This window comes from Mytilus californianus, unplaced genomic scaffold (genome assembly GCF_021869535.1).
Source record: "Mytilus californianus isolate M0D057914Y unplaced genomic scaffold, xbMytCali1.0.p SCAF_8, whole genome shotgun sequence".
NCBI classification, from domain to species: Eukaryota; Metazoa; Mollusca; class Bivalvia; order Mytilida; family Mytilidae; genus Mytilus; species Mytilus californianus.
Window position 1 is genome coordinate 72,565,270 of NW_026262734.1, and position 20,105 is coordinate 72,585,374.

At 33.7% G+C, this 20,105-nt stretch overlaps 2 protein-coding genes across 6 annotated transcripts in view; both read right to left on the reverse strand.

Moving 5' to 3' along the window:
* Window positions 1-7,315, reverse strand: part of LOC127712432 (rabphilin-3A-like) — a 362,038-nt gene extending 354,723 nt beyond the window's left edge. For 4 of the 5 annotated variants that reach the window (XM_052218873.1, XM_052218870.1, XM_052218874.1 and 1 more), the window contains exon 1: window positions 7,248-7,315. The gene's annotated coding sequence lies outside the window, so the exon portion shown is untranslated. Of the gene's footprint in view, window positions 1-6,979; window positions 7,203-7,247 lie in introns of those variants that run through there. The other variant, XM_052218872.1, reaches the window with a different exon arrangement.
* The window catches only part of LOC127712430 (zinc finger protein 862-like), a 307,602-nt gene that overhangs the window by 28,010 nt on the left and 259,487 nt on the right, over window positions 1-20,105 (reverse strand). The gene's annotated exons all lie outside the window — the stretch shown is intronic.

Below are 20,105 nucleotides of genomic sequence, written 5' to 3' on the forward strand. Positions count from 1 at the left end.
AGGAGCACTACCCTTTAAAAAATAATTGATCGGCACTGATTTTCGAACTTGTCCGAGACATTGCTGATATAAACCTTTGATATGAATTTGATGAAAATCTGGCAAAAATTGTACATGTGAGAGCACTTACAATGGAAATTTCCATAAAATTTATAATTCTAAGGGGCACAACTCTTTGATCAGCACTGATTTTCGAACTTGTCCAAGACAATGCTAATATACCGGGGTAAACCTTTTATATTAGTTTCATAACAATCTGGCAAGAATTGTACACATGAAAGTGCTAAAAATGCCTTTTTCCATATTATTAATGTTTCCAAGGGGGCAAAACTCTTTTAAAAATAATTGACACGGCACTGGTTTTGAACTCGTGCCAGACATTGCTGATATATAAATCTTCAATATATTGCACGAGATTCATAAAAATCTGGCAAGAATTGTAAACATGAGAGCGCTAACTATTTTCCATATAATTAATGTTTCCAAGGGCATATAACTCTCCATAAGATATTGTTAAATATATGTGTTTATATTTTGTTTTTGTAAATGGTGTTTTAATGATTGGCATGTAAAGAGAACTTTGATTGACAGTGAATGGCTTGATACAAATTTAATTAAGTTATGATTTATTACATGTATGAAGGGATTAATTAGGATAATGAACAATTATAATTCAACAGTTACATCAAACAGATACAGATAGACTGGGTTTTAGTAACCAGAGGCAAACTTTTGAATTATATATATTTATACATTTGTACAATAACATAAACAACATATGCAAGAAAGCTAATCATGCTAATAGCACTCTAGGATTTTTAAGGAGGAACCTGAATATTGGCTAAACATCCATTAAAGAGCAGACATACAAGTCCATAGTAAGACTATCACTAGAGTATGCTTGCTCTGTTTTGGACCCTTACTTACAACAAGACATAGATACATGTAGCACTGAAAATTTTCAAAGGAGGGCTGCCCATTATCTAACCAACAAATACAGAAACATCTCAAGCATTGTTTAAATATGTAACAACAACTTGAATGTCAAAGCATCTTTGACAGAAGAAAAGATTCAGGATTGGTAATGCTATATAAAATAGAACAAGAAAAAGTTGCAATACCTAAGTACAACAAATTATTTCCACAAAAAAGACATACAAGACATTCAAATTAGAAGTTTCCAAATTCCATCCTGCAAAACACAGTACAAATAAGAACAATAACCGACTGGAACAAACTACTCAATAACATCATAAATGGTTTAATCCACCATTTTCTACATAAGGAAATGCCTGTACAAGTCAGGAATATGACAGTTGTTTTCCATTCGTTGGATGTGTTTGAGCTTTTGATTTTGCCATTTTATAAAGGACTTTCTGTTTTGAATTTCCCTTGGAGTTCGGTATTTTTGTTATTTTACTTTTTGCATATCAGTAGACTCTTTCAAAACCTATCTCAAAAATCAAAAGCATTAATATATATTAAACTCAGCTATTTACATCAAATTAATTGTACATATATGTAATTATTTTTGATTCATAAAAATTAATCTATATATTTCCTCCTGGGACATAATCTACAATTTGTTGAAGACGGTCACTATATGGTAGATGTGGAAGAAGAAGTAGAAGCCATTACTGTGAAGTCACTGGGCATTTTGTTAATAAAAAATTCATGTAAATTAATTGTAATTACATGTAGTTATGTTCTCACTTAGTTTTATGGGTGATTAAAACGGTGTAAACTGATCACGTGGCAGTATGATATCATAGGTCCAGTTCAATCAAATAAGTCATGCATATGATGAAAAAATTTTAAAAAAGAGAAAAGGAAGGACGAATAATTATAAGTGGTAACTTTGAATAATAAATGAAATTAGTCTTACTTTTCTTTTTGTATCTAGTTAATTTATAAATATTTCTTGTTTGTAATTTGTTTAAAATAAATCATTTTTTATTCTTACTCATAATTATATTTAAGTTTTAAAAAATACTGATGATTTGAGGTCTCACTAATTAGCGACAAGAAGAGTCAAGAGGTGACAAGAAAACTAATTTAGCGACAGGAAAACCAAATTTAGTATCAAGAAATCTAAATATTAATTATTTCAAATAAATAAATATAGAAACATGCATTAAAGTGTGTTTTTTAATATACGTGTATTTTAATTATTTAAATTATTTTATATACTGATAAGAAGGAAATGAACATTTGTTATAGAAAAGACTTTTTTTTATTTTCCAGGATATAGATATAAGAAGATGTGGTATGAGTCCCAATGAGACAACTCTCCATCCAAGTCACAATTTAAAAAAGTAAACCATATAGGTCAAAGTACGGTCTTCAACACGGAGCCTAATGGCTCACACCGAACAGTAAGCTCAGTCTAAAGGGCCCCAAAAATTACTAGTGTAAAACCATTCAAACGGGAAAACCAACGGTCTAATCTATATAAACAAGAGGCTCTGAAGAGCCTGAATCGCTCACCTGTATTTCAGAGGAGAAGATTTTTAAATGTTTGCAAACTTGATGAACAAATTGTGTAAAATTGTCTTTAAAGGGCAATAACTCCTTAAGGGGTCAATTGACAATAATAATATTCAAAATAATAACAAATAAAAACTGCAAAATTTTGTTAAAACTACCAATTCGGTGGCAGCAACCCAACAATGGGTTGTTCGATTCGTCTGAAAATTTCAGGGCTGATAGATCTTGACCAATTAAACAATTTTACCCCTGTCACATTTGCTCTAAAAGATTTAGTTTTTGAGATATAAGCCAAAAACTGCATTTGACCCTTGTGTTCTATTTTTAGCCATGGCCGCCATGTTTGTCGATGGATACAAACTTCGGATACAATTTATAAACAAGATACCCTAAGGAACATTTAGTTAAAGTTTGAAGGTAATTGGCCCAGTAGTTTCAGAGGAGAAGATTTTTTAAATAGTTTACATCGACAACGACGACGACCGACGACGGACGCCAAGTGATGGCATAAGCTCACATGGGGCCCTTTGGTGAGCTAAAAACGAGAAACACTTATGAACCACATCAACAAACGACAACTACTGAACGTCAGATTCCTGACTTAGGACAGGTGCAAACAAATGCAGCGGGTTTAAACGTTTTAATGGTACCAAACCTTCACCCTTTTTCTGAAACAATAGTGTAACATCACAACATAGAAAGACACACTATAAAATATCAACTGAAATAGCTTAACTCAATCAAAGGACATATTAACACCAATGAACATACAATGAACAAATAAATTTGACCTATGATACAATGCAAATACAAAATGTTTAAGATAATATAATTACAGTTTACTTTGTTTTTTAATTTTTAAGCCATTCTTTATGTACACTTAGTATGATCAGATGATGGAAGGATAGGCTCATCCCATATGCTCTTTTACTAATATAGTTATTGACATGTGGTTTTATTTACGTAATTTATTTTTCAAGATTACGTCACTGTTGTGACACCATTATGATTCTGGGATTGTAAACAAATGTTCAGATTCATAAATACTTTTAAATATTTTTCTTTTACTAAAAATTTACTACAAAACGGCATACATGTACATTGTAGCTACTAAATGCTAGAAAATTTTAAAGTTTATATATATAACAATTATAATAACCTGTAATTAATTGATTTTTCTTCATAAATTTATTGTCTTGACATTGTTTGATAGTATATATATAAACTTTATTGTCGCTAAATTTGTCTTCTTGTCCCTAATTTTTTTCTTCTTGTCACTAGTTCTTTTCTTCTTCTTTCTTCCAATGACTCTTCTTGTCGCTAATTAGTGAGACCAATAATTTGCATTATTATATATATAGCTTTTAAAATGCCAGTGCTTAATTTAGGAGATAACTGTATTGTATTTTAAGCTAGGCCTACGTAAAATGTAGATTTTACTGTGGCAAATTGAGTTTACCAGGAAACATGTAGCAGAGCTAGGTAAATGGATATTTGCGAAAGTAAATCAAGTTTTACAATGACCAAGCTTAAATCACAATACAGTCATCTCCATTCTAATACCACATATTAAAATAAATTCCATTTTAGTAAATATTTTGGCTTAAAAATGCCATAAAGGAAAAAGTCTGCAAAACTGTTACATCGTCTCTGGCATCTAAACAATGTGAAGTCATAGTTACATGTATACTCCCGCTGTCAAACAAAAACACAAGACATATTTATACTATTTGTACGCTTCTGAATGGTTTAAATATTGATAAAAAGAAGATTTTGAGGCACTAAATGTGTCTTTTTGTTTATATTTTGAGAATAACATACCAAACAAGAGGCTCTCAAGAGCCTGAATCGCTCACCTGTAATTTTTTGCTTAAATCTTTCATCAATGACTATTTTTGCTTTTCAATATATATTAATGAGTGGCTTAAAAATGCCATTTAAATGTTCTTTGTATCTGTCATATTTTCTTCAAAAGCAAAAAAATGCATTTTACCCCTATGTTCCATTTTAGCCATAGTGGCTATGTTTCTTGAAAGGAAATAAAATACAAAAATTTTACTAGATACTCTGAAACTCATTCAGCCCGAGTTTGGCTGAAATTGATTCATCAGTTTCAAAACAGAAGATTTTTTAAAGTAAGCAAACTAGATGAACAAATTGTGAAAAATTGTCTTTAAAGGACAATAACTCCTTAAGGGGTCAATTGACAATTTTGGTCATATAAAAACTTATTTGTAGATCTTACTTTGCTGAACATTTTTGCTGTTTACAGTTTATCTTTATCTATAATAATATTCAAGCAAAATTTCCTTAAAATCATCAATTCAGGGGCAATAACCTAAAAATCAGATACCCGATTTGGCTGATAATTTCAGGGCAGGTAGACCTTGACCTAATGAATACTTTAACATCTTGTCTGATTTGCTCTAAATGCTTTAGTTTTTGAGATAAAAGTCAAAAACTGCATTTTACCCTATGTTCTATTTTTAGCCATGGTGGCCATGTTTTCTGAGGAAACAGAAAATTCTAAATAACCTAAGAATCATTCAGCTTAAGTTTGGTTGGAATTGGTTCAGTAGTTTCAGAGGAGAAGATTTTTTAAAGTTGAAAAACATGATAAACAAATCGTGAAAAATTGTCCTTAAAGGGCAATAACTCCTTAAGGGGTCAATTGCCAATTTTGGTCATATAAAACTTATTTGTAGATCTTACTTTGCTGAACATTTTTTCTGTTTACAGTTTATCTTTATCTATAATAATATTCAAGATAACCAAAAACTGCAAATTTCCTTAAAATTACCAATTTAGTGGCAGCAACCCAACAATGGGTTGTTGGATTCATCTGAAAATTTCAGGGCTGATAGAACTTGACCTAATGAACATTTTTACCCGTCAGATTTGCTCTAAATGCTTTAGTTTTTGAGATATAAGCCAAAAACTGCATTTTACCCCTATGTTCTTTACTAATCATTTAAGTGTAATTTCATGGACAATGAAAATCTCATTTGTCTGTTATCTTCAAAACACTGCTCATTTACAAGCCTCCAAGGGGCAATTTTTGAAGGCCTTGCCACCATTACTTAAGATCTTTGCTCAATTACTTTCTTTGTTGAATTAATGAGATGAAACGTTGAACTATAATAAAAAATTATGAGCTAACCAGAGAAAAATTGTTTAATGCATGTTTTTACATCCCAAAACTTGAGAATTTTAGGGAGTGTAAAAAAAATTACTTATACAAGTAAATTTTTTGAGAAAATTAAGGGGAGATTATTCAAACCTTAAGAAAATATGAATATAACTAATTTACTTATATAAGTATATTATTATTTACTAACTTCTTCAAGTAAATAAAAATAACTTGTACAAGTAGTACCCCTGACTGACATATGCTTATAGTATGTTAATATTTTATGATATTTCAATGATTGCTGGTTCCCCCATTCAATGCACAATAGAGGTGTTTGCAGCATGGTGATTAGACCAAATTCTTCTGTCTCTATATACATGTACATGTAGCATATGTTTCCTGATCTTCATTTGCATTTTTCTTATTTTTTTTTGGCAATACATGTATATACTGTATATTATTGCAAAAAAAAGAAAAAAATTTTGCAATAATATATACATGTATCATATGATGCAGTCCGGTAAATCCGCCCACATAAGGCATTGATTGTATGTTTTTCTGCTTAATTATATACAAATTGTATCTAATTTAATATAAATCGATTCACTGACAACTCTATTTTGAGTAGTTTATCACATTTCCCCAAAAATATCTAAAATAAATGTTAAAATCAACAAAACAAGTGGGTCACCTGTGTTTTGTTTGGAAATGTGTTTGTCGGTAAATCCACCCATGCACAGTAAATATGTATGGAGGGCCAGTTTATCACATATTTATGAAAGGAAAATGGTGATTTATTAATAGACCACTTATAAAGGGATTCCAGACAATCGGAAAAAAAAAATTTTCAAGTCAGAAATGAGTTTTGTAAGCAATATTGATATGATTATCTTTAGCTTTAGGAACTGTATTATAATATATCACGAGATATTTTCGTAATAAAGAATTTTTCTTTAAAAGTTGACATACAGTCAGGATATGTACAGTTCCTATGAACAAAATAGCCAACGAAATATTCACGGAAGTTACAGTTATGGAAGTAAATGGGAGTGGGCAGGTTTACCGGACAGGCGGAATTACCGGACACTACTGTATTGCAAATTATAGACAAAAGCAAATGAACAAGAAGATCATGCAGGAAAAACATGCTATACAAAGACAGAAGAATTCGGTCTGCATGGGCATTGACGCTGCAGGTTCAGAAATTAAAAATAATTTGCTTTCTTCTGTTCATTATATTCGCATTTGCATGAAGCTGCATGATTTTTATATGATACATAGATAGTCGGTTAAAGTCATAAAGAGCTTCAGTTTTTCTGTTATTGTGTACATATGTTCCGACTTTAAATAAAATTTACCTACCGTACTTGTAGGCCGAAGTTTAAACAGTCCGAGTTTGCTATTCAATAACTTATTGTCCAAGTTATCAAGGAGTCGGAAATGTCACATACGTTAACAGACTCTTAACACAAGGATGTATAATTTATAATTTGTCTCTGGTTAAAAATATAAAAATGTTGTCTCCTGCGAGTATTTTATTTTTTTTTACTATATTCTCATTTTTTACCAGGAATTTAACCAAAAAAATAAAAAAAGCCTTCTAAAGTGATATAATCTTAATTTTGATTACCTATTTACATTGTACAAGTAAACGTGGAGATCGATAAACATATCCCACAATGCAGTTGTTATCGAAGCTAGGATGGGGTTACACTAAAGACCTGAACGCGGACCGGAAAAGACAAGAAAATATCAGTTTCGATGTATTCAAATTTCAAAAATCTGTTTTAACTTTTCAATGGATTTCCTTCAAGCTCTGACTATCGTGTTGAGGGAACCATGATGTTTAGCAATAACAGTGCTGCATATCGACGAGCTGTTTTTAATATATGTTTAGTGAATTTGTGTAATCAAGGATTACCGTATAAGATCGAACAATCATAATAATAATAATAATAATAAATAATAAATACGTTATTTATCTAAATAGGGTAAAATCAGTTAGTACAATACTAATCTCCCTTGATGCCCTCTGAATAACTCAAAATATAATAAGATAATATATACATATACATAAATACAACTTACTACGCAAAACAAATGGTGAAAAACATACAGATAATGATTAAGTTGAAGTGTTACGTTTCATGAAAGTAAGTAATAAGGGGGATTCTACAACACTTTGAATTTTATAAATGAAATTTAGCATGTCACCTTAAAAATGGAAGATAAATGGTAAACGAATAGTTACTAAGTAAAAATTAACAGCATGATGGGTTAGGGTTATGATTTTTAAATAGGAGTAAGAGATGATTTTTTTTTCAATGTTTAATGTTTGATTTTTTTCAATTTTTAAAATGTATAGTAAAATGATTTTCGAATAGGAGTAAGAGATATAATTTAATGAAATAGGAGTGAGAGCCGATATCAAACACTTTAAAGGAAGGTGTTGTTATAAGTAATATGGAATCAATTGGAATTAATAAAAACACTTTAAAGGAAGGTGTTGTTATAAGTAATATGGAATCAATTGGAATGAATAAAAGCACTTTAAAGGGAGGTGTTGTTAAAAGTAATATGGAATTCAAAACAATAAAAAAAAACTTTAAAAGGAGATGTTGTTATAAGTTTTATGAAATCTTAAATTGAAATGAATTAAAGAATGACAACTGATAATAATAATGTGGATTTAAACACCTTAATGGAAAGTGGTGATAGAAATAAAATGAATATGAATCAAATATAATTGACATCGAAGAAATGCCTGGTCCATCTGGGCTGTCATCATCTTAATTTATACCAAGTGAAAGCGGTGGTGCTAAATTTATTAAAACGTTTTGCGATGCAAAACTACAGAGGAATAAGGGGTTTTGTAAGAATAAACCTGAAAAAAAAATAATCGAAAATTTACCCGCGAAAAGGTTTTTACCAAGAAGGAGCTTAAAACACTCGCAAAGAGATGTAATATTACCAAGTACTCTCGGCTAAGGAAAGAAGACCTGTATGAGTTGGTGATAAAGAACATTGAAAATGCACCGGTTGAAAATGAGATCAAAGTCTCTAATAGACCCGATGCGCTGAATGGTGTATTTGGTACGGTGACCCTTGAACCTTTGAAACAACATGATTTAGATACGTTTTTTAAGGTAAATGGAAACATCATTTCCAGTAAACTTTTGGATGCACTTACCAAAAAGAAGGCTTTTAAGGTACAAATAGTGCTTCAAGTGGAGTTGATAAAAACGAACCCCGCACCTGGAAAACCTACCTATGTCACTCCCTTCTTCAGATCATCTGTAGTAACTATTACTCAATCAACAGATCTTGAATTGGAGATTGCATTCATGAAGGAAAAGGTGAAAGAAAATATGGCAAAGTACATGCGTGAAGGTAGTAGATGGACATTTGGTCATATTGAATAATTACAAATTCATTTGAATAAATTTAAACCACTCAAATGAAGTTCGTACATAGCTATACTGCATCAAAACTTTCTAAAAAGAAAGCCATTGTTAACGTAAGAAAAGAGGATGATCGATGTTTTCAATGGGCAGTTTTATCAGCACTACATCCAGATTAGGTGGATAAGAATCATGCTTTCCGATTGAATCAAAACAAGAAATGGGAAAATGAGCTTAAGTTTGATGGTATTGAATTTCCAATGTCACTTAAGTCCATTGATAAATTTGAAAGACAGAATATAGATCTCAACATCAATGTTTTTGGTTATGATGGTGTAGAAATAGATGAGTATGAAAAAGAAAAACTCCAAGTGTACCCTTTAAGGATATCAAAGAACACCGGTGCGAAACACGTAGATCTCTTGTTTTTGACTATCGCCAGCAAACAGCATTACTGTTGGATCAAGAGTTTATCACGTCTTTTGACTTCTCAAGTGACAAATCACAAAGAATCAGTATTCTTTTGTCGATGGTGTTTGAATCATTTTTCTAGAGAAGACATCTTAGATGAACAAATGGACTTTTTCAATCAGAAGGAGGCAGTTAGAATCGAGATGCCGGAAGAAGAAACCTTTATAAGTTTTCAAAACTATAAACGTAAAATGAGAGTTCCTTTTTGTGATTTATGCCGATTTTGAATGGTTTTTTTTTTAGAGAAGATAGACACCTGTCAACCCGATTCGTTTACACCTTACACGAAAGCCTATCAACGACACACACCATATGGTTTTTATTATTGTGTAAAATATGCACATGGAGACTACAAAGAAGCAGAATTATACTGTGGAGAAGATGTAGCGAAAAAGTTTGTTGAATGTATGGAGCAAGAAGTAAGAGAGATTGCTGAAATGTACAAAGATGAAAAAGACACGGTAATGACAGATGAAGATGAGAAAAGCTTTAAAGTAAGTACATATTGTCACATTTGCGATGATGCATTGGGTAAGGACAAAGTTCGCGATCACGACCACCTTACGGGTAAGTATCGCGGTGCTGCACACAAGAAGTGTAACTTAGAGTTTCAACTTCCAAACTTTGTATCCATTGTTTTTCACAATTTAAGTGGGTATGATGCTCATCTGTTTGTGAATAAATTAGACGAAGGACCTATTCAATGTATTCCAAACACAGATGAAAAGTACATTAGTTTCTCTATGAAAGTGGATGCAGATTTAAAGATGCGATTTATCGATCCAATGAGGTTTATGCCAAATTCCTTAGAAACCTTAACAAAAAATTTAACGATTGGTATGTGTAAGGCGGTGAAGAAGTGTTTTGGTGACCGTTACGACATGATGATCAGGAAAGGTGTTTATCCTTATGATTACATGGATGGTCCTGCAAAGATGAGGGAAACAGAACTACCAACTTAGGATGAGTTTTTTAGCACACTGTACGGTGAGCACATCAGCGATGAGGATTATGCACATGCTCAACATGTGTTTAAAGCATTTGGATGTCAATCGATGCAAGATTACCACAATCTCTTCCTAAAAAACGATGTGACACTACTAGAGGACAACTTCGAGGACTTTAGAGATACTTGCATAGTTCACTATGGACATGATCCCATGCAATATTACACCTCACCAGGATTAGCCTATGAAGCAGCTTTGAAAATGAGTAAAGTCAGACTAGAATTATTATCTGACACAAATATGTTACTTATGCTTGAGAAAGCAACCAGAGGAGGTATTGCTCAGATAAGTCATCGGTATGGTAACGTACCTGAAATATTAATATATGTGAAATAAATATTATTTTACAATTGATATTAACATAAGTTCTTATCATTAACACCAAAAAAAATGTACATGTAATTGAAATGCAATTGAAAAGTAATTTAGCATTACATGCTTTTTTCAATGTAATTAATTAAATTACCATTACATGTAATTTTAAAAATGCTCAATTACACATTACATTACATTACATGGAAAATTGTAATGCATTACACTTAATTACTATTACATTTTCAATTACCCCATCCCTGATGGTAAGGCGAATAATAAATATATGAGTGATTATAACAACACACAACCTACTAAATACTTAACCTACCTAGATGCCAACAATTTGTATGGATGGGCTATGTCACAACATTTACCAACAGGAGAGTTTGAATGGGTGAAACCTGAGGAAATCGACAACATATTAAACTATTCAGACGATCACGAGTATGGATGCATGGAAGAATGTGATCTGAACTTTCCTCAAGAGTTTCATGATGACAATAATGACTATCCATTAGCACCTGAGAATATAGAAATAAATCAAGTACATAAACTAGCACCCATTTGAACAAAAGTGTTAAATATGTACTTCATAATAGAAATCTTATACAATACCTATTCTTAGCGATGAAACTACCGAAAGTATACCGCATTATTAAATTTCAACAGTCTCCATGGCTTAAAAAGTATATAGATTTAAACACCAATCTTCGTGCTAAGGCTAAGACTGACTCTAAGAAAGATTCTTTTAAGTTGATAAATAACTCTGTGTTTGGTAAGACGATGTAGAACATTCGTAAGAGAGTTGATGTGAAACTGGTAACAACAGAGAAGCAGACATTGAAGCTTGTAGCCAAACCTAACTATGATCGCCGGGTTGTCTTTACCGTGAATTTGGTAGCAATCCACATGAAGAAGACGAAACTCAAATTTAATAAACCCGTCTACTTAGGAGCTTGTATCTTAGATCTCTCAAAGACCCTAATGTATGATTTTCATTACAACTACGTACGGGAAAAGTATGGTAACAATGCAAAGCTTTTATTCACCGATACTGACAGCTTGGCTTATGAAATCCAAACAGAGAACTTTTACAAAGATATTGCACCATGTGTTCAGGATACTAATTATCCGAACGAACACCCCTCTGAAATAACAACCGGTGCGTTGAGAAAATCATCGGCAAGTTTAAAGATGAATGTGGAGGTAAAAATATGACAGAATTTGTTGACCTTAGAGCTAAAATGTACTCCTACAAGGTAGAAAATGTAACCAACAAAAAAGCCAAATGAGTGAAACAAAAAGTCGTTGAGCGTAACATCACTTTTGATGATTACAAGAGATGTCTCAACACGCAGCAGGAGATATATAGATTTATGAATGTCATCCGTAGTCATCTTCATCAGATGAACACCGAGGAATTCAACAAAGTAGCCCTTTCAGCCAAGGATGACAAACGTAATATCCTAACGGATGGAATCAGCACCCTAGCACATGGACATTACAAAATTGAAAAAAATAACTTAAAGAAAGGTGTACATACAAATAAGAATGCCTGGACTATACAAAAGTTTTTATAGACAAACAAAATGTTAAAATCATCAAAGTTTTAACACATATAACCAGAAGATGAATGTTATTGAAAAACGAGAACAACTTCGCGCTCGTTTGATGTGTTTTATAATTTGACTTTGCCATTTGATTAGGGACTTTCCGTTTTGAATTTTCCTCGGAGTTCAGTATTTTTGTGATTTTACTTTTTGGAGACTGAAAAACTTTAAATAAATGATCCGAGTACACAATATAATACTTCCCAACACACCTCTATCGAACAGACAGTTGGAGAAAGCAATCCACAGTCTTAAGATACCTCATTTTAGAGGTGTATTTATGCGAGATACCTTACCTTCCCAACCTCACCATGAATAGTGTGGTATTTTAAACCATGATACCTTAATGGTTCCGGAAACACATTGGACGTGTTGGTTTAAGAACACAACCACCAAAGTTTATTTCGACTCTTATGGATTACCGCCACCCAACGAAATGGTTGATTACCTAGAACCTAAAATTTACTACAACACCGATGAACTTCAGATAAGAGGAACAGTGGTCTGTGGACACTTTTGTTTGTATGTGTTGAAATGTTTGTCGGAAGGTCAACCTTTTGATGAAGTCGTGTTCTCATTGGTGTTATAAATAAATGACTGACACGTTTGGATTTTATGGAAAGAGAAAAAAAATTGGAGTAGTAGTTTGCTCGAAGACTGGAACATGAACGACAATCGTATCACCAACTTGAAACATCCGAGTCATGGTGCAGATGCTTCAACAAAACGATGGGTCATGCAACAAGTGAAAGACGGTATGAGTAAAACCGAGTGTGAGCAGATTAAGACGGATAGAAAAAAAAATAGAAAAAAAATATGATACAGCAATCAAAGAACTCGAGAAAAAATTGATGGACAAAGTGGACAAGTCTGAATGTGTTTCCATCAACGGTGGTATGATGAACAGCAACATAGACATGCACAAGTTTCGCATCAAAATCCTTCCACTTCCCAAAGAGGATGGCGAACCGGCGACCAAAGTCTCTTTTAGCATTTTAGAGGATAGGATAACCAAGCTCCATAGTTAAACTAAAACACACCACCTTTCTGTTCTTGGGAATGAGAACCACTTGCTACTATTGCATGTCTGATTGGTTGATCCAAGAATTAAATGACTTAGGGTACCCTTTCCATTTGACAAAGACCTCTTTCACACCACCCTTGGTTCGTTTTTGCAAGACCTTTTCGGTGCGGTACAAGTCTTGATCCGTCTTTTGAAGTTCAGGCTCATAGAAGGAACCTTGTATTTCCTCGTCATTGAAATCCTTGATAAGATAGGTTTGAGGTTGAGTATTTAACACGTGGGACACAGTAAAGACTTCTTCAGTCCACCTAGGGGTGTATCCCTTTTCAAAAAAGCATTTCTTTTTAGTGATTCGAACTTTATCCCCTACTTTAAAATTAGGGTGTTTTAATGAAGAATGTGACCATACGAATTCCAATAGACTTTATTTTCATGTTCTTTTTGACTTGCAGCGATAGGAGTCATTTTAATAGATCTATGTTTAGACGTATGTAGGTTCGTGTGGAGTTGTCTGAAAAGTATTTAAACATTTTTTTCTTTCATAGTACGGTTCCAACGTTCAACGACACTCGACTTTTCTTCATTTTCGGTAGAGTAGAGTTCAATGTTGTGCTTCCGAAGTAACTCCTCGACCTCATTGTTGTAAAATTCAATACCTTTATCTGTCCATAACTTTTGAGGAATACGTGATGATGATGTGAAGACCTTTTGGAAAGCATCTCTCACCGTAACACCTTTCTTGTTTTTGAGGGGTATAAGCCATCCGTATTGGGAGAAGACATCGATAATGCTCAAAATAAATTTAAAATCTTTGTTATCGCGAGAAAAAAAACTCATATCAACAAGATCAGCAGTCAAATTATCATCCACACCACCAGCGATCACACGATGTTTCTGAAATTGACGTCGAACTGGTTTACGTAATTCTTCTGCTAATTGATCTGTCTAAGGCACCTTTTTTTGATATATCCCCAAACCAAATCGCATTTTAGTAATGATGATAGGTTAAACAATACTACGATCCATTTTCTCTCTTAAGGTTGGGTTGTTGATTGAGTCTAATTGACGTAACATATTTTTATCACACACATAATTACGTGTTCGTATATCTTTGTGTTGGGCATAACAAAGATCATGACGATAGGCAGCTTCATCGACTCGATTGATAGGTTTAGACCAAGATTTAGGTGTTTTATCTGCATTGAGTCGTTTGTGTAACTTAGTCCCAGGTCCCGTAAAGTGATATCACGGAAGATGCATTTCTACGGGTAGATGGTTAATGACTTTATTCATAAAACCACTACCACTAGTCTTGACAAACTGGGATTTCTTAGATCCACATACAACACAAATTCCACCTCTCCGTCGTCGTCCATTACTAGTCATCACTTCTTAACGACTTTCAGTCTCTGTATTTCTTTTACATTTCAAACAATAGAGTGTCATTTTATTTAAATAAATGGATGTAGAAGATATCTCTTATAATAATACAACAACAAAAAGAAAGAATCACTTTCTTCTTCCACAGCAAACGATTAGAGGATTAATTATTGGAAAGTCAGATTGTGGTAAAACGACATTACTCAACAACCTTCTTCTTAGACATGAACGGTTAGATATATATATATTGTTTTATTAAAGTGCAACCTGATATAACATATTAATACAAATATGAAACATATTTTATAATGTCAGCCAGTCTTCATAGGCTTATGATGCACTGTACTTCGAAAGTTCTCATAAGTATCTGTGATAACGATTGCTTATATGTGTTTGGAAAATTACTTCATCAACCCATCTATCAACTTTTACAAAAATCATTGGAAAAAGGATACTAAAAAAAGACATACCTGATCTCCTATCTGTTAAAGAAAAATGTCCACATTCTTTGATCGATGTCGTGGAAGATTTACTTCTCCTCAACAACGTAGTGGTATTGATGCCTTCTTCTACGAACAAGGACACGATGTACCAGACCATCGGGAGATTGATTCCCATCGTAAGAACTTGATAGTCGTTGATGATTTGATGTTGAGCAAACAGAATTAATGCGAAGACTACTATGTACGAGCTCGACATAATAACGTGGAATGTTTCTATCTATATCAAAATTACTTTTAACCTCCACGTCAAACGATTCGGGAAAATAGTAACTTTATATGTCTTCTTCCCCAAGACGCTAAAAATCTTCAACACGTTCATCGCGATTTAACCTTTGGGTAGTTTAAGACATTATGCCATCACTGTTGGTCTACACCTTATGGATTCGTGACCATCGATCTGACCAGTACCAAAAAAAAAAATGGAAAATACAGATTTAAATTAAAAGAATTGTATAATGCTAAATAAATGAATAATATTCCATATGATGATTTCAATATAGTTAGTAGTAGCGATAGTGATAGTAGTAGTTGCGATAGTGATAGTACTAGCAGCGATAGAAGTTCTAGTAGCGATAGTGATAGTACTAGTAGCGATAGAAGTACTTGTAGCGATGATGTTGATTTAAGATTTTGTAATGAACATAACTTTGTACGTTATGAAGATATGGTAAATCTATGTTTAACATGTGGTGTTGAACGAATCTACAATCATTTTAGCTATGATAATGATATCGACAATTTGGAAATTGGAAAAACCAACCATCAACAGAAACCTCAACAACCACCATGTAGTGCAATGACAACCAGAGGACATCAATGCACTCATCCGTGTCAAACCCTGATGCCTTAGACATTTAAATTATGGTAAGAAAGAACTAGCCTATACATTACCCACATTCTTTCAACGCTTTTTCAAACGCTAAAGAACGTTCAACGCTTCAACGCTTCAACGTTCAATATTCAACGTTCATCGTTCAGTTCAACGCTTCGACGCTCATCGTTCAACGCTTCAACGCTTCAACACTGCAACGCTTCAACGCTCAACGTTCAACGTTCAACGTTTATCGTTCAACGCTCAACGTTCAATGCTCTAAATAATGACTTTTATCAACATCACCGATCCCAAACAACGTGAAGCTCTTGCTAAGGAGTTTGAAGATGTAAAGCGTAGCGTTCAAGCTAGCAACTTACAACAACGACTTGACAAACAAGGATTGAGTCGTGATCTTAATAAGTTTTTTAAACCCGTCGTAGAAGCACAAGAGAAAACGGCTTCTAAGATTACCAAGACCATTGAAGATCTCCCAGCGATCCTACCACTACCTGCATTGCCCCCTCCACCTCCCGAGGTTGCAGATCCATTAACTATCGAACCACCTACAAACATCATTAACGTTGGTCCTCTAGCAACAAAGCAATTATTGCCAATTTAGCTGGACGCTTGTTTACCTCTTCTACCGCAAAGACTCTAGGGAGTAAAGCCATGACCGTTGCCACCACTGCAGCTCTTATAGGTGTTGAAAAAGGAGCTACCAAAGCTGTGGATCATGTGGTTCATGAAGTGAGTAGGAAACCAAAAACAAAGACTCCTCATCAGCAAGCCCGTTTGAATAACATCATCACACCTAAAAGCAAAAAGACTCCTCAGCAGCGAACCCGTTTGAACAATATAATCCAAGGTAGTGGTATTGTAACCATTCACGACTTCGTCAAAAGCTATAAATAAATGAATGATATACTAAGTATCACAGAAGGTATGTCTTTTGATGAAAGTATTCAGGAGTATCAAGTCTATGAATACGAGCCCCAAACTGGAGCATCCTTAAACAGTTCCGGTGCTGAAATAAGAATCAACATCGAAACCCAGGATCTGTTTGTCCATCCGGCTGTGAGTTATCTTTTGGTGGAAGGACGACTTCTGAAAAACGACAACACAGCGTATGCCGATGCAGATCTAGTGTCCCTTGTCAACAATGGCATCATGTATAGCGTCAAAAGCATCGGTTATAAATTGTCCGGTCAGCAGATTGAATACCTAAATGATCCAGGTATAGTGACTAATATCTAGGGATTGTTGACGTATCCCGACGACTTTAGCAAATCGCGAGGTCTCAACCAATTGTGGTATAAAGATTCTACGATTGACGCCGAAGCTGAAAACACTTGTTTTGCAGATAGACATGGTTACATCACCGCAAAGCCTACAACCTCAGGAACGTTCTCATTCAAAACACCTTTCGTTATTCTAATGATAATGATGCCACCTGGTTTAGTATTGCACTGAACACTGGCTTTTACTCTATCGAAAACATCAATGAGGTGTTACAACGACAATTACGACTCAACAAACACCCAACCAAAATCCACATCGGTGCCAATCACAGTACACTGAGGGCACACTTATTTTAGCTAAAATTTTCAAGTAGATTTCAATGTCGACAATAGCATCAATACAGTGTTGGGTTTCCAACAAAAAATTTACGCACATGATCGGGCCACAAACAGTTACACAGAGGGTGAGACCATTGTAAACATCATCAGCATCAACAGCATTCTCATCAGTCAGTGGTAGCTATGTTAATGGATCATAACAACCCACCTTCTACAGTTTCATCCCAAATGTATCCCCTGGTATGAAAATCATTCAAAACCCTAAAAAGTTAATTTATTTACCAGTCACACTGAAAACCATCAATCGTATGAGTACTACTCTGACGGATCAAGACGGAACTCCCATCGATCAAAGAGGTGAACATTTAACCATACGTTTTCATCTTCGTATAACCACCTTAAAGGAAGGTGTTGATAGAAGTAATATGGAATTAAATCAAAATATAGATAAATTTAATGCTTTCCTAGTCATAAGATGCTATTGGTGTGTTTCAAACATTGATCATGTGATACCAAGTACCCATCCGATTATCATACCCTTTGGTCAGGTGTTAAAATTCGTGAATACAAACTTGACATGTGTAAATATATTGTAACCAAACCCTCTTTTTGCTCATTTGAATGTTGTTTAGCCTTCATCAAAGAAAATTGACACGATTACAAATGTGTAAAATCTAAACAATTATTGTTAGAAATTTATCGAAAAGTACATGGAAACGATAAACCCAAACCCTGTTGTGCACCGCATAGAAGTCAATTAACGATATTTGAAGGTACTATGGAGTATTCCGAATTCAAAAAACATTCTTATAGTGTTTATAACATAGAAGAAGATATGGTTTTACCTCTTGCTGAGGTTATTGTATGGACACAACAAGAGGAACCTATGGAATGGGAATAAGTTAACCAGTTTACTTAGTATTTTTTTTGTTTTTTTGTTTTGTTTTTGTTTTTGTTTTTTTTTTAGGAATTGGCTATCAATTCCCTAAAAAAAGAAATCTTCGTTTGGTATAAATATATCAATTATCATTGTTATGGTTTAAATTTGACACAAGGTCAAGTAAATAAATTTAAAAAATCTGTAAAGAATAATTGTTCAGTCAGTATTCGTTTATCGCATGCTAATCTCCCGGGGAAACATGAGATGTTGCTCACTCAGCGACAAATGCAAAAGTACACTCGATTATTAAACACCTACAACAGATTAGACAAGGTACTTTCTATCGCATTAGGAACCTGTTCTGTTCTTAACGTTGTATGTACAACCGGTGCACTCAGCACAGCCGCAACAGGAATCGGAGCCATTGCTTGCATTCCTTTAAGATCACTAGCGGTCATTAATTCGTTGGGAATGAAGGGACTAACGGTATTATTAAAACTGACATCGGACTCGAACTTCTTTTTAACAGAGTTTTACTGTGCGTATTGCTGTGTGTTTGTTTATTCTACATTGGCTAGAGGTATAGGGGAGGGTTGAGATCTCAAAAAACATGTTTAACCCCGTCGTATTTTTACACCTGTCCTAAGTCAGGAGCCTCTGGCATTTGTTAGTCAACCAAAGAAAGAAAACGACAGAGTACCCTTGGTGATTACTTTTTCCAAAGCGCTTCCAAATATACATTCAATTCTCAGAAAAAATCTTAAAATTCTCCATCAATCTAACAGGCTAAAGAAAATATTCCCCGATCCGCCTATCGTAGGATTTAAACGCGACAACAACATAAAAGATATTTTAGTACACAAGAAGCACAATTTACAATTTTATAAACAAACTAATGGCTGTAGACCATGCGGTAAAATTGTGCATTATGCTCTAACATAAATGAAACCAAGGTATTTTGTGACAAATAAACTGTAAAACCGTGGGCGTAGTATATGCAATTAACTGTACAAATTGCGAAAAACTTATATATGTAGGACAAACAGGTGATACACTTTATTAACGGATGCTATTGAACTTTTCAAAAATACGAACAAACAGAACAGACGATCCGGTAGCAAACCACTTCATTCAGCATAATCATTCGATGAAAAATTTAAAAGTTACCGCCATAGAAAGAGTATTTGGAACAGAAATTTACAGAAAAAATAAAAAAGCCTTTTGGATAAAAAAAATTAAAAACTTTAGAGCCTGATGGACTCAACACAATGTATGAAAGATAGTGAAAATATTTATAAAAAAAAAAGAAAGAAAAATACGCGGCAAATAAACGTCATAGTAGTTATTACAACGTAATGTATCCAAGCGATATAATTGCTGTTTCAATGTTGTAATTTATTCCAATGAAGAAGGCCGTAATGGCCGAAACGTATGGAAAATTGTGTTATAGTTTTTATTATATATGTATATAAGTCTGAATTGAAAACAACGTTCAAACCTATGATT